Source organism: Taudactylus pleione, unplaced genomic scaffold, assembly GCF_031769625.1.
Source record: "Taudactylus pleione unplaced genomic scaffold, aTauple2 ptg000062l, whole genome shotgun sequence".
In the NCBI taxonomy this organism is placed as follows: Eukaryota; Metazoa; Chordata; class Amphibia; order Anura; family Myobatrachidae; genus Taudactylus; species Taudactylus pleione.
In genome coordinates, this window is record NW_028284464.1 from 581926 (window position 1) to 593929 (window position 12004).

General features: G+C 42.2%; 1 long non-coding RNA gene across 3 annotated transcripts in view; it reads right to left on the reverse strand.

The window, feature by feature from the left end:
• The window catches only part of LOC148534871 (uncharacterized), a 45685-nt gene that overhangs the window by 9958 nt on the left and 23723 nt on the right, over window positions 1-12004 (reverse strand). For 2 of the 3 annotated variants that reach the window (XR_015876512.1, XR_015876513.1), the window contains one exon: window positions 3638-3722. This is a non-coding gene — a long non-coding RNA (uncharacterized LOC148534871). Of the gene's footprint in view, window positions 1-3057; window positions 3119-3637; window positions 3723-12004 lie in introns of those variants that run through there. The other variant, XR_015876514.1, reaches the window with a different exon arrangement.

The following is a 12004-nucleotide window of genomic DNA, read 5'->3' on the forward strand; positions in this document are numbered from 1 at the left end:
AGTGATGTATGATTTTATATTACTTATAAGGTAAAGACATGGCTATCATTGTTACCTGTACTATTCTCACCATCACTGTCACTATTACATGGCTATCATTTTACCTGTACTATTCTCACCATCACTGTCACTATTACATGGCTATCACTGTTACCTGTGATATTCTCACCATCACTGTCACTATTACATGGCTATCATTGTTACCTGTACTATTTTCACCATCACTGTCACTATTATGTTGGTATCATTTTACCTGTAATATTCCCACCATCACTATTACATGGCTTTCATTTTTACCTGTATTTTTCTTACTATCACTATTACACGGCTATCATTTTTACCTGTATTATTCTCACTATCACTGTCACTATTACATGGCTATCATTTTTACCTGTATTATTCTCACTATCACTGTCACTATTACATGGCTATCATTTTTACCTGTATTATTCTCACTATCACTGTCACTATTACATGGCTATCATTGGGCCGAATTCAATTCAATGTGAAGATGAATAGCCGTGTGAGGGAGCTCCCGCAGCTATTCAATACAACGCGGTGTGTGCCTTGTCGGGAATTGGTTAAGTCAGAGAATGGCGGTTCTCGTGACTTAACCTGGGTGTTTAGGCGTGAAAACCTGCATTCTCTGACTAAAGTGCTGGGCGCGCGGTTGTTAGCGCTGTGCTAAGCAGTAAGCACTTTTGTCGGATTTCTCCACGCATCCTAGGGGGGTGCGAGAAGAAATCCTTTATCTGCCCAAACAGCGCGGTGTATTGAATAGCTGCGGGAGCTCCGCTTGCTTTGCATTGAATTGAATTTGGCCCATTGTTACCTGTAATATTCTCATCATCACTATTGCATGACTAGTAATTATTTGAGCCCATTGCTGATTATTATTGCTACACATTACACACCATACCAACCACTCCTTTCTAGCGCTGCCTCTTATGTTTCTTTGCTCTTTTACATGTGCACAACCCTTGAAATAGGCTATACAGAGCCAAAACGCATTTGGGTTTTGAACACCGCACCACCTTGTAATTACCAGCAGCCCTACGAAACATTACTTTTTTACCTCCGGACCACCCACCGCGAAGCAAGCGTACGGAGGTAGTGACAGATTGTACAGCCGGGACAAGCCGCGAGTGCATCACAAGCTGGAAGCCACTGCAGACCTCGGTACAGGAAGACTGACAGCCTGCCCGGTGAGGAAAGGGTAAGTACTGACCGGTCAAGGCGGCCCGATGCAGCACCACTGTGGCCACACTCCCGCAGCGCAACCACGGGAGCACTCACAGAAACGTCTCAAAAGGGATCTCCCTTAATCAAAAGTGACGGCTGTCCATCACTATATCACCAGTAGGATTAACAGGACAAGTAGGATACCTGGACTGCGGTCGTACAGCATTAGATAGTGAAATTTGTCTCAATTGTTTACTACTGGTACAGGACATTTTATAGGCCATCCATACCTCCCCTTTTACCCCATCTTCCCTCACTACTGTACACATCTGTCCTTGTCATATCCAACACACACTCCCTCCCTTTGTAAAGTTATATGTACATCATTCTGTCCTGTATTATGGTGATATGTGTAACAACATAATGCCGGATGTTGTTTAAGGAGTCTCCATTGTATTTGAAGTTATCTGGCATGAATATTAAGAGAGATAACATTTTATTTGTATAATAATTTTTTAGATAAATAAAGCATATTATTATGTGAATAGACACCAAGTGTAGTAATCTTTATCCTTGACACAGCGATTACACGCATAGGTCATATTCGCATTTGGTTATCGCAATTACACATTGAGGTCCAGTGCTGCGTACTCTTATATTAATATAAACTATAACTATTACATGTTTATTTGTTTTACCTGTATCATTGCTGTAACTATTGGATGGTTATTATATTACCTGTATCATCACCTTTCTTATTCTTAGCTTCACTGTTCTTATTACATGGTTATTAATTTTACCTGTATCCTTCTCACCTTCGCTGTGAAAGCCACATAGTTCTTGTTTTATTTTATCATTCTCTACTTTGTAGTAACTATTACGTGATCATTATTTTGTCTGCATCATACTCACCTTTGTTGTAGCTATTACATGTTTATTCATTTTGCTTGTATATTTTTTTTCATCTGTATTCACGGGCGGATATAAAAACCAGGATATATATTGTGTAGTAATAGTCTATGCACACATCTTCCCCATTAATTTTACCAACTCTAACTTCTTTCTCCCCAGTATCTGATGTCGACAGTTATGAGGTCAACATTGTTGAAATGTCGACATTGACCATATTGACACCTGAACAATGTTGACATATTCACAATGTCGACATTTGAAATGTCGACATTCCACAGGGACCGGACGATCGGTTCTAGGCTTCAGCAACGGAGAGTCATGGTAAGGCTACGGAAGGGATGGTTAGGTTTATGCACTAGGATCAGGGTTAGGCTCCTAGAGGGAAGGTTAGGATTAGGCTGTAGGGGGAGGGTTAGGGGTTAGCGTTATGCTCACCACTGGAAGTGCTGCAGGGCCGCCGGAAGTCATCAGGACGTCACAGCTGGTGGCGTGGGTTCCCATACCAGGTAAGTTACCACTACACCACCAGGGACGTTTTGTAAACATTACAATCATATCGACATTTCATGTTGTCATGATGAATGTCATTGTGATCAATGTCGACATACCATATGCGTCAACAGTACGACCATGTTGACACAATGAATGTCGACAAAATATAACTCACCCCATGAGAGAAAGTGAAGTTATGTCTTATGCACACAAGACATATAAGGCAAATGGGCCAAACTTGTCAGCTTTAAATTGTATCCCCCCAGGAGAGTTCCCAGAGGGTGGGCCCTTCACTGAAAATCGATTCATCCCACCCATTTTACTAGGAAGCGGAAGGGATGCAGGAGGGTGATCTACTCTTCTGGGAGTCTATGGGTCTCACCTTACCAATTCCTTAAAAAAAAGTGTTGTTGCAAAGAAATGTGTCATTAGAGAAGGCATCATCAATTTGCATTGGCTGCTCACCTCTGGATACCTGCAGTATCCAGAGCCCAACTTTATAACATCTGGACATGCTGGAGTCTGGATCTTACTAAAAGAGATGGAAAATCATTAACACCACCTGTTTATCCATCAATAAAAGGGTCTCACCTTTCCTATTTAGATGCTGAAGATGTAGAGTGTATCCACTGCATTGGAACCTTATTAGTTTTGTATATCAAGTGTACCAAACGCTCCTAATTAGTCATTCCTCTATAATGAATTCTATAACTATTAGTTACTAATATAAGAGGGGGTGTTACCAAAGACAGTATTTTAACATGAATCACATAACATTTGATTAATCGAGTACATCGAAAGGCATCTGAACTGCTTGCAGTGCTTGTGGTAGGTTTACCCTACCGCAATCATGCGAACAGTTCAGGCTAAGAAACAACCAAGTGACGTGGTCGATGACGCTGCTTTGTTAATTATGCACACCCTTAAAACGTCCGTTTTGACCGTTTGGCACGCCTGCGTTCGGATCTCCACTCCCCGTTTTCAAGCACCTTCCCCTGTTACCACCCACAAACGCCTCATCTCACGATGGCGAAGTGGAGAGACGACTTACCAGTCCTCGAGCTGGGTCCCGTCCTCCGAGGTTGCTCCGATCCTTTTTAATCCCATCAGCCACTGCTGCCACAATTAGTCCGAAGCTGCCGGGGCGGATGTGAAGAAAAGATCAAAACAGCACATGCACAGGCGAATAATATTTAAAAAAACCTCTGAAAATGAACTGAAAAAAAAAAATGGAACACAGAAAAAGAAAATACCGCATCGCTATGTAAAACAGGTGAGGGTACATGATTCGCTACTTATCTAAGCTATAGATCGCATCAAACTGATGCAATCTATAGTGGTAAGTAACAATTCTGTACCGTACTTCTTTATGACCCCTTACTCTGTACACTGTGGCTGGTGATTGGTGTTTACACTCACACCCTCTCCGTTGATTGGCTGTGAGAGAAATAGAGTAGTCCCATTAAAAATGTCATACATCGAGCCATACTTGTCTACTCGTTATGAATGTATGGAAGACTTCTGAATTTTGGGGAGCTCTCCCAGGCTCCCAAGAAAGGAGGCCAGCCCACGGATCCACTCATTACCCCAGTAAAGTAGTTGGCCAGGGGGCTTGACGCAGTTCACTGGGAATTACGTCATTGTGACCCCAATGCTGTAAATGGTGATGTAGAGCAGCAGGCGGCGAGGCATCAATGAGGCGATTCTCTGGGTCACGCCTCCTGCACCTCCCACCTGCGTCTGCCCTCCTGCATCTCCCAAAGGGCACTTTTAAAAGTTTAGAAGCCCTATAAGAACTCAATTGAAACTTTTAGAATGTAAACTCTTACGAGCAGGGCCCTCTACCCTCTTGTGCTTCTCCCTACTTTAGTTTCATCTACTTCTTACTCCCCACTAGGGCACCTAACACTTGGCTGCTTATGCTCTGTTGCTGATCTTGGTGTTATGGTCACTAATGTAGCAATATATATTATCCATGTCCTGGTCCTGTATTGTATTGTTCTGTAAGTCGCTTGTCTACAATTTGTTTATGTACTTTGTAGGCGCTGCAGAACACTTGTGGTGCCATATAAATGATAATAATAATGATAATAATAAAATGTGTGTTTTCAGTTGTCAGTTAATGCCTGAATAAGCATTACAAATAAAACCTGTTAAACGGCCACTAAACATACAATACATACGTTTATTACTAATCTTGAGGTGCCCCAGCTCCCACTATGCATGCATAGTGGGAGCTGGGGCACGCTCCAATATCTCCCACTACTAGAGCAACGAGACAGACCCTAGCCTAGCTGGAGAACCCGCTTGGAAAGGGTGGGACAGGGAGTGAAAGGACAGAGCAGCGGACATAGTGGGGAGTAGGGAGGGACAGAGCAGTATGGACGGGACAGGGCGGAACAAAGTGGGGGGGTAAAACAATGAGCAGACTAAGCGCTAAGGTGACCCGGTATATGGGTCCCTTTATTAGTTCACAAGTATATATGTATATCTTGACAGAATTTGAAATATTCACAATTTATTTACATTTCTTGTGCAGCTGAGTGAATACTATCTGCCATATTGGATTAAAGTTAGCTGACTACAGTGTCTTGCAGTGGAATTACTGACAAGAAGTAGAACTGAATTTTCACATATATATTTTGAATGTTATTAGAACCTCCCTTATATTACTTAATCTATATTTTAGATGTAGTAGTTTAATTTCTGTAGTGTATTTGACAACAAAAATGTTTTGAAATTTTGATGCTGGGTTTTAGATTTTAGAGCCCTTTCTGAATTTAATACTAAATTTGCTAGTGTTAAAAGTCAACTGTTTCATCAAGTGGCAAAATTGATAACAAAAACAGTTAATGGATATTGCAAGATCCTAAAAAAAAAGATCTCAGGCCTTAGTTGTTGGACATAATACCGATGTTTACAAATTAGCGTTTTTTGGTGACTGGATGCGTCAGGCCGTATTCAATTAGTTTCGCACCCGCAATACTTTTTCGCATGCCGGACTCTTCGCCTACATCGTGTATTTTAGCTGCGGAAACTTATAATGCGCGCCCACACTACTCACCATATTCAATTCCAAAACACGTGAAAACGCGACCCGGTGAATTCAAACCAGGCGGAAAGTACTGTCAGAATTGGGGAAATCAGCCTGACACCCCTTAAAAGATGCACTAACATTGGGGATCAATGTAAATACCCCCGTATAGCCTTAATAAATCTATTTGAGGTACTTAAGGTGTGTCAATTTCTTCTAATTAGCGTCTTTGCAGAATTGGTGAAGAATAGCATAAGAAGTTTTTTTTGGATAAAATAAGTAGTCCTGTCAAATTTGGTGTACTTGAAAATGGGTGCAAGCATGGTTTAAGTCGCTAAAGTAAAGTTTAAAAAAATGTAAAATACGCACCTGCAGCAAGCACCTGCAATCCAAAAAACCCCTCACCCATACTTGCAGACCCCCCAAAAGTCTATTTCGCTAGTTTTTAACTCTGTAACCCCACTTTGCACTTTTTCGTCCCCTTTTTCTAAGTCATTTTTTGGAGTGTTCCTCTATTTTTTGTAAAAATTTTTATGCAGTGTTCCTATTGGGGGCTGTCCCAAGGGTGCAGAGTGGTTTTTCCACCTTTGCACCCCTAAATAGCGGCTTTGCACTTTTATTCGACACCTTTTCATATGCATTGCGTTTTCGCGTACGCGAAAAGAGTTTGCAATTGATTATGGAGATAAGTTTCTGCCTGGCGAAAAGTCGCAATCAGCGATACTTTTTCGCGGATTCCGACTTTTCCCGGCTAATTAAGTACTAGCCTAATATCGCAAAAAAGTGCATGCGTTCCACTGTGTATATGTACACAGTCACAGGACCGTTTCAGCTACACTGACTCTGGAATGTATTTGGTGTTCCTGGGTGGTGACTGGGAGATGGCTCAGCAGACACACAAAGATATTCTGTCTGAAGGGTGAGTTATGGGTGTGTCGCAGGAGTGGTTGCGAATTCAGACGCTTAATCGCGTACATTAGGGGACATACTCTGATGGAGATTATGCACCTAGCATGGGGCTGGTGCAAGTCCCGATGGTTGCGATTGCAGGCACGCAAAGTGGAAGTCACATCCCTTGCAAATTTTACGCACGCTTGTACACCAGGGGAAGGGCTTTCACTAGCATTAGCATAAAGTCACAGCCGCGACCATGGCAAAGACACTAAAGTGGATGCAGCAGCACGTGACTCAGAATAAGCCCCCTAATGTGTATTCTTTTTGCTTTCGATATATCAGGTATGAACATAGGGGCTTTTGTTCTAGTGCACGGGGATGCACAGCAAACACAGTATACCACTAAGTGCAACAATATGAATGTGTGTCATTGTTCTAGTAATGGAAGACTTTGTCAGAGTAAAGTACTCACATTAGCTAATCAAATTATAGGGACCTATTTATCATTGGTGGAAGTGGGGTCTGTAAACTATCATTTGTTATTGCTGCATGTCGCCACATATCACATCAATAAGAAGTTATATTGTGTGCCTACTTATCGAAATCCTCTTGCTGGTATAGAGTGAAAAATAAAGTGATAGCTTATGCTAGCACTTTACTGTGTACATTTGGCCATCTGGTCACACATGTGCAAGTATAGGCTGCCTCGGATCCACAGTTATCTCTAATGGTGCATACACACGGTCAGATTTTTCCTTCAGATATGAACGATAACGATTTAAAAATCGTTCAGTCGTTCATATCTGAAGGAAAATCGTTCATATCTGACATGCCTGAACGATGGACGATCAACGATGCGCGTTCCCGATGGTCAGATAACGATTTCTGACATCTGATGTGTTTGCAGTCAGACTTGGACGATTCCATTCATTTTAATGAAGTCAAAAATCGTACAATCGTTCAAAACTTTGGTAAAATCGTTCAAATCGTTTAATCGTTCATCTGACAAATCTGACAAGTCTGACAAATCTGACCGTGTGTATGCTCCATAAGGTAGAAAATACAGAAAAGGTGGCCAATAAGCTGCAATCATTAACGCCATTGGAGCATACTTGCCTACTTTTGCAAAAGTATTTCAAGGAGATTGTGAAAGCAACACCTATGAGCACGGCGGTAAAGTGGCGTGTACTGCTACATCTGAGAGGTGTGTCATAAAACTGACATACATCAAAATGTGAATGAGCCCCAAAAGATCTACTTGTTAATGAAAACACACTGATACTTTCAGGGCTTGCTCATTTACAGTGTTTTACAAGGGGTTCCATATAAGTGGCCAAGAGAAACCTTATATGATAATGCATGTAGCCATAGGGATCATTGTGCCTTATAATGCAGGGAAATGGCACTGATTATACCATTTGAATGTATATATCTCTGATTTTTTTCTCCCAAGTATATAACAGCTACATAATGGGGGTAAGGTACAATCAGGGACATTGCTGGACTCTTCAGGGCGTCAGGGAGATTGCTCCTATTTCCGGGAGTCTGGCAAGCATGCTTTGGAGATTGATAAATTAGTGAAAACCACAGTCCTCATTGAGAATTTGGAGTCTGAGGTACTTAGCTGAACATGGGTTATATTCAGCCTTTATTAAATAGCTCCAATATTAAAAAGGTGCCATAATAATGCTGAAACAGCCATTTTCAGGCATAGTTTTGGCTTCATAAATAGGCTGTACAGTAACATAGTAAATGGAACTTTGGAAGCTATAGTACTGTGAAAATTTGTATTTTGTCCTAATTAAATGCACATAAAATACATATTTATTCCACTATTCCTAATGTCCTCCCTAGAGACTATTTTTTTTAAGGATTGTGAATCTGTTTGCAGAACACCGACTTACATATGTACAATATGTCAGTGCAATTTATCATTATGGTTTTACAGTATTCTGTTAACCTTTCCTGCACTATTGTGCATCAGTCACAGAATAACACTGCCCTTTACACTGTGTCTCTTTCTTTTCCTTTTATTCACCTACTTTGGTTGTTGTTATGTTACATTTTGTATTGCTGTCCCTATATTATGATTATAATGTGCTTATATCCTTTTGTCACCTATATCTGAACCTCCCTACATCTTTCACCCACTGCTGTGCAATCTGGTTCTTCCAGATACCTGCCTCCCGCTGCCTTGTCATCTGCACCTGCCAGCCCTCCCTCTCTCAGTATCCACCTTTTAATGTCCCTCTGTTACTGCAGTTCTATAATTGTCACTGTATCTGTGTTATCTGCACATGAATTGTCCCTTATTCTTCTGCACCTTCATCTTTGCCTTTGTCTCTCAAATTGTACATGTTTGTACTGATTGTCATTGGTTATATAACATCGCCTATGTTGTTATTCTTTGTTGTTATATACTTTATATTTTTGTCCATGTGCAGCAGCACTAGGTTGAAACCTGATTCTGCAATAATCCATGAACAGAAATGATCAGGTATCCTGTCTGTTATGGGGCAGCACCTCTCCTTCCTATCAACATCTGGGTGCAGTGTCCATGGGGATCCCCTGGCTCTCATGGATCTGGCTGTTAACAGATGGGCACTTGGATCAGCTTTCCAAATCCTGAATAATTTATTAGGAACAAAATAGTTGGGTCTGTGAACAGGTCCCTCCTTCCTCTACTCTTTGTCTCTATAAAGTGCCATTGAGTGGCAGAGTTTCTAATTACAGGTCAGACAGGACAGACCCTCCTCCTCGTCACACTGAGTTATTTATACACCTGAATTAAAATGACGTAGCTTCTGTTGGAAGAAGCAGATTTATTTCACCTATTAGAAAAGGCTGTATTCAGTCAAACCTCATGACCCAGTTTAGATTCAGAGAGAGCCAGACCCATGGGGAGGGGCAACACTGTAGGGGAAAGGACAGAAACTGAGGGGAAGCTTTATCTGGGCAGACCTCCTTTGCACTTTATATGAAACTGATTGCATAAATCTCATTCTACATCAGCTCATATATTAAATACATAAAAGCAGCATACATCTCCACATCTCCCTATCTGTGTGTGTGTGTGTATATATATATATATATATATATATATATATTTGTATGCATTCACACACGAGCTGAAGTATTATGTTGTTGGACACAAAACAAATGTTAGGCCTCGTGTAATGTCTGTTGCATGGTGACGACCATAGACGTCTCTGGATTTGAGACTAAGTATCGCCCCTGCAGGTTGGGTGGACGAGGGATTCTGTTGGTCTGGGTTATGAGTTCCCTGGAAGTGGCCTCTGCAGTTTGTACCAAGTGAGTGATAGATGGGAGGCGCTGGGCTATGCCTGTGGGTCTCTTTCCCAGCTCCTGTTTGCTCTCCGCTCCCATTGATCAGGCATGTGGAAACATTCCGCCTCCTGTACTCCCATTGTCAGACTCATGTTGCCAAGCTGCAGCTGCCCTCAATAACTTCACCACAACCCCCTCCTCTTGGGCACCAACCTGCACCATTTACCCACTGTCCAGTTGCAGGGATACTAGGATCTATGAAAGGCAAATCATAACTAGACTGACTGGTTCACTGTATGACCCAGGGTGCTCAAGTCTGACATCATCACACAGTGGGATGAAATGGGTTGTATGGAAATATGTGTTCAAGTTGTACAGAACAATTATCTTGCCAACACTGATGTGGGTTGTACTTGTGTGATGAGATACGCTAAGATTGTGGTCTTTGTAGGGAGGCTTTCTGGGAGGCTCTTGCCTGTTCCCTGAGCTTGAAGGACACTGGAAGTGCTGAGCTCAGCTGATTAGCATAACAATCCCTGCAGATCCTCTTCATCCTGCACTAACGCTGGGCTTTTCAATCCAATTTCCAGCCTCCTTCTTTAGCTGATTACATCAACTGGGAGGAGGGGACTGACCTTAAATCGATGCAGCATCTCCACAAACAGAGTATATAGGTCACCGTGAGATGGATGGAAACAGCTTGTAACAGAGGGGACCAAGAACAGCACATAGTGATACAGAGAAGCAGAGTGTGGGGAGAGGGGAAGGAAAATGTGGGAGGGGAAAAGGAAGTAGGGAACAGCAGTGCAGGAGCAGGTGATCCTGCAGGTACAGACTCTATAGTCCTTGTGCTGCAAGCAAGATGTCTTTTAAATCCAATGCAGTTTAATTCTGAATATGGGGATCTCACATGTCCTTACTTCATTTAAAATTATTTTTTATCTGTTGTAAACCTTTTATGAGTTAACTTAGAATCAGAAAGGCCTTAAACTGGTAATATTCTACATTATATATATATATATACTTTTTGATAATTCTCCATGAAAAACACAGAAAAAAAGTTTTGTTGGCTCATGAGAAAATCCTAAATCCTGACACTTTAGACCCAGCTCCCCCACCTGTAAGTCAATGAATTCTTATGAATGCGCCTCTGCTTCCCACATGAGCTCACAAAGCCCTCCCTGCTCTTGTTGTCTGGAATAAAAGCTTCTATTGAGGCCCTCCCTGTAATCTCGGCAGGTCCCTCTCACCCTCTGGAATTCTTATGCGAGGCACGAGTTAATTTCAGCTTTCTAAGCTGTGAGAGAACTGGAAGGAGTCCTGCTAGCAGGCCTCATAGCAATCTGTTCAAACTATAGTGTCCCAGCACCGCAAAGAGGTGTGTGATAGTGGGGGCAGAATTCCACAATGAGGGCAGGTGACACAGGCTCCCTGTATGATCAGGTCTGTGGAGCCTTGTACTGTCACCTAGGGGTTACTGTAAAAGGTGTCTGGATACCCTTTCTGAATTCTTTCTATAGTTGTGCCTGCTTTGTTGTATGCAACAGTTTAGATTTAAGTTTTACAGTACACAATAGCTCACTTTCATACAAGATAATGTATAATGAGGTAATAAAGTCTTTATCATTTTTAGGGGAAAATGATTTTTGGATTTCACCCAGGACCTTCATATCTGTCATACCCCTTTCACACTTGCTGCAATACCCCGGATTATTGCACGTGAAAGCGCAGCAACCCGAGTTACTATGCAGTGTGAAAGGGCCAGGTTGAAATAAGCTGGCTCAATGCATTTCAACCCTGGTCACGAGAAGGGTTGAAAAAGGGTTCAACCTGGCTCGTGATGTAGTGTGAACGGGTAACCCGGGTCGATGAGACCCGGGTCCCATTCTCTACATAAGAATAGCCGGCATTGGAGATGAGATCATCTTCAAGTGCCGGCTCAGCATGTGATGACAGTGACGTCATCAACATGGCATTATTGCCGGGTCAGGCGGCCAGTCTGAAAGGGGGTGGGTCAGGCGGCCAGTCTGAAAGGGGGTCTCAGCCGGGTCACGCCCGGGATGGACCTGTGCGATCTGGCATTCTGATGCGAAAGGGGTATCAGACTGCTATATGGTATTTATCAAAGCTTGGAGAGAGATAAAATTGGGATAGATAAAGCACCAACCAATCAGCTCCTGTCAAACACAGCCTGTAACATGT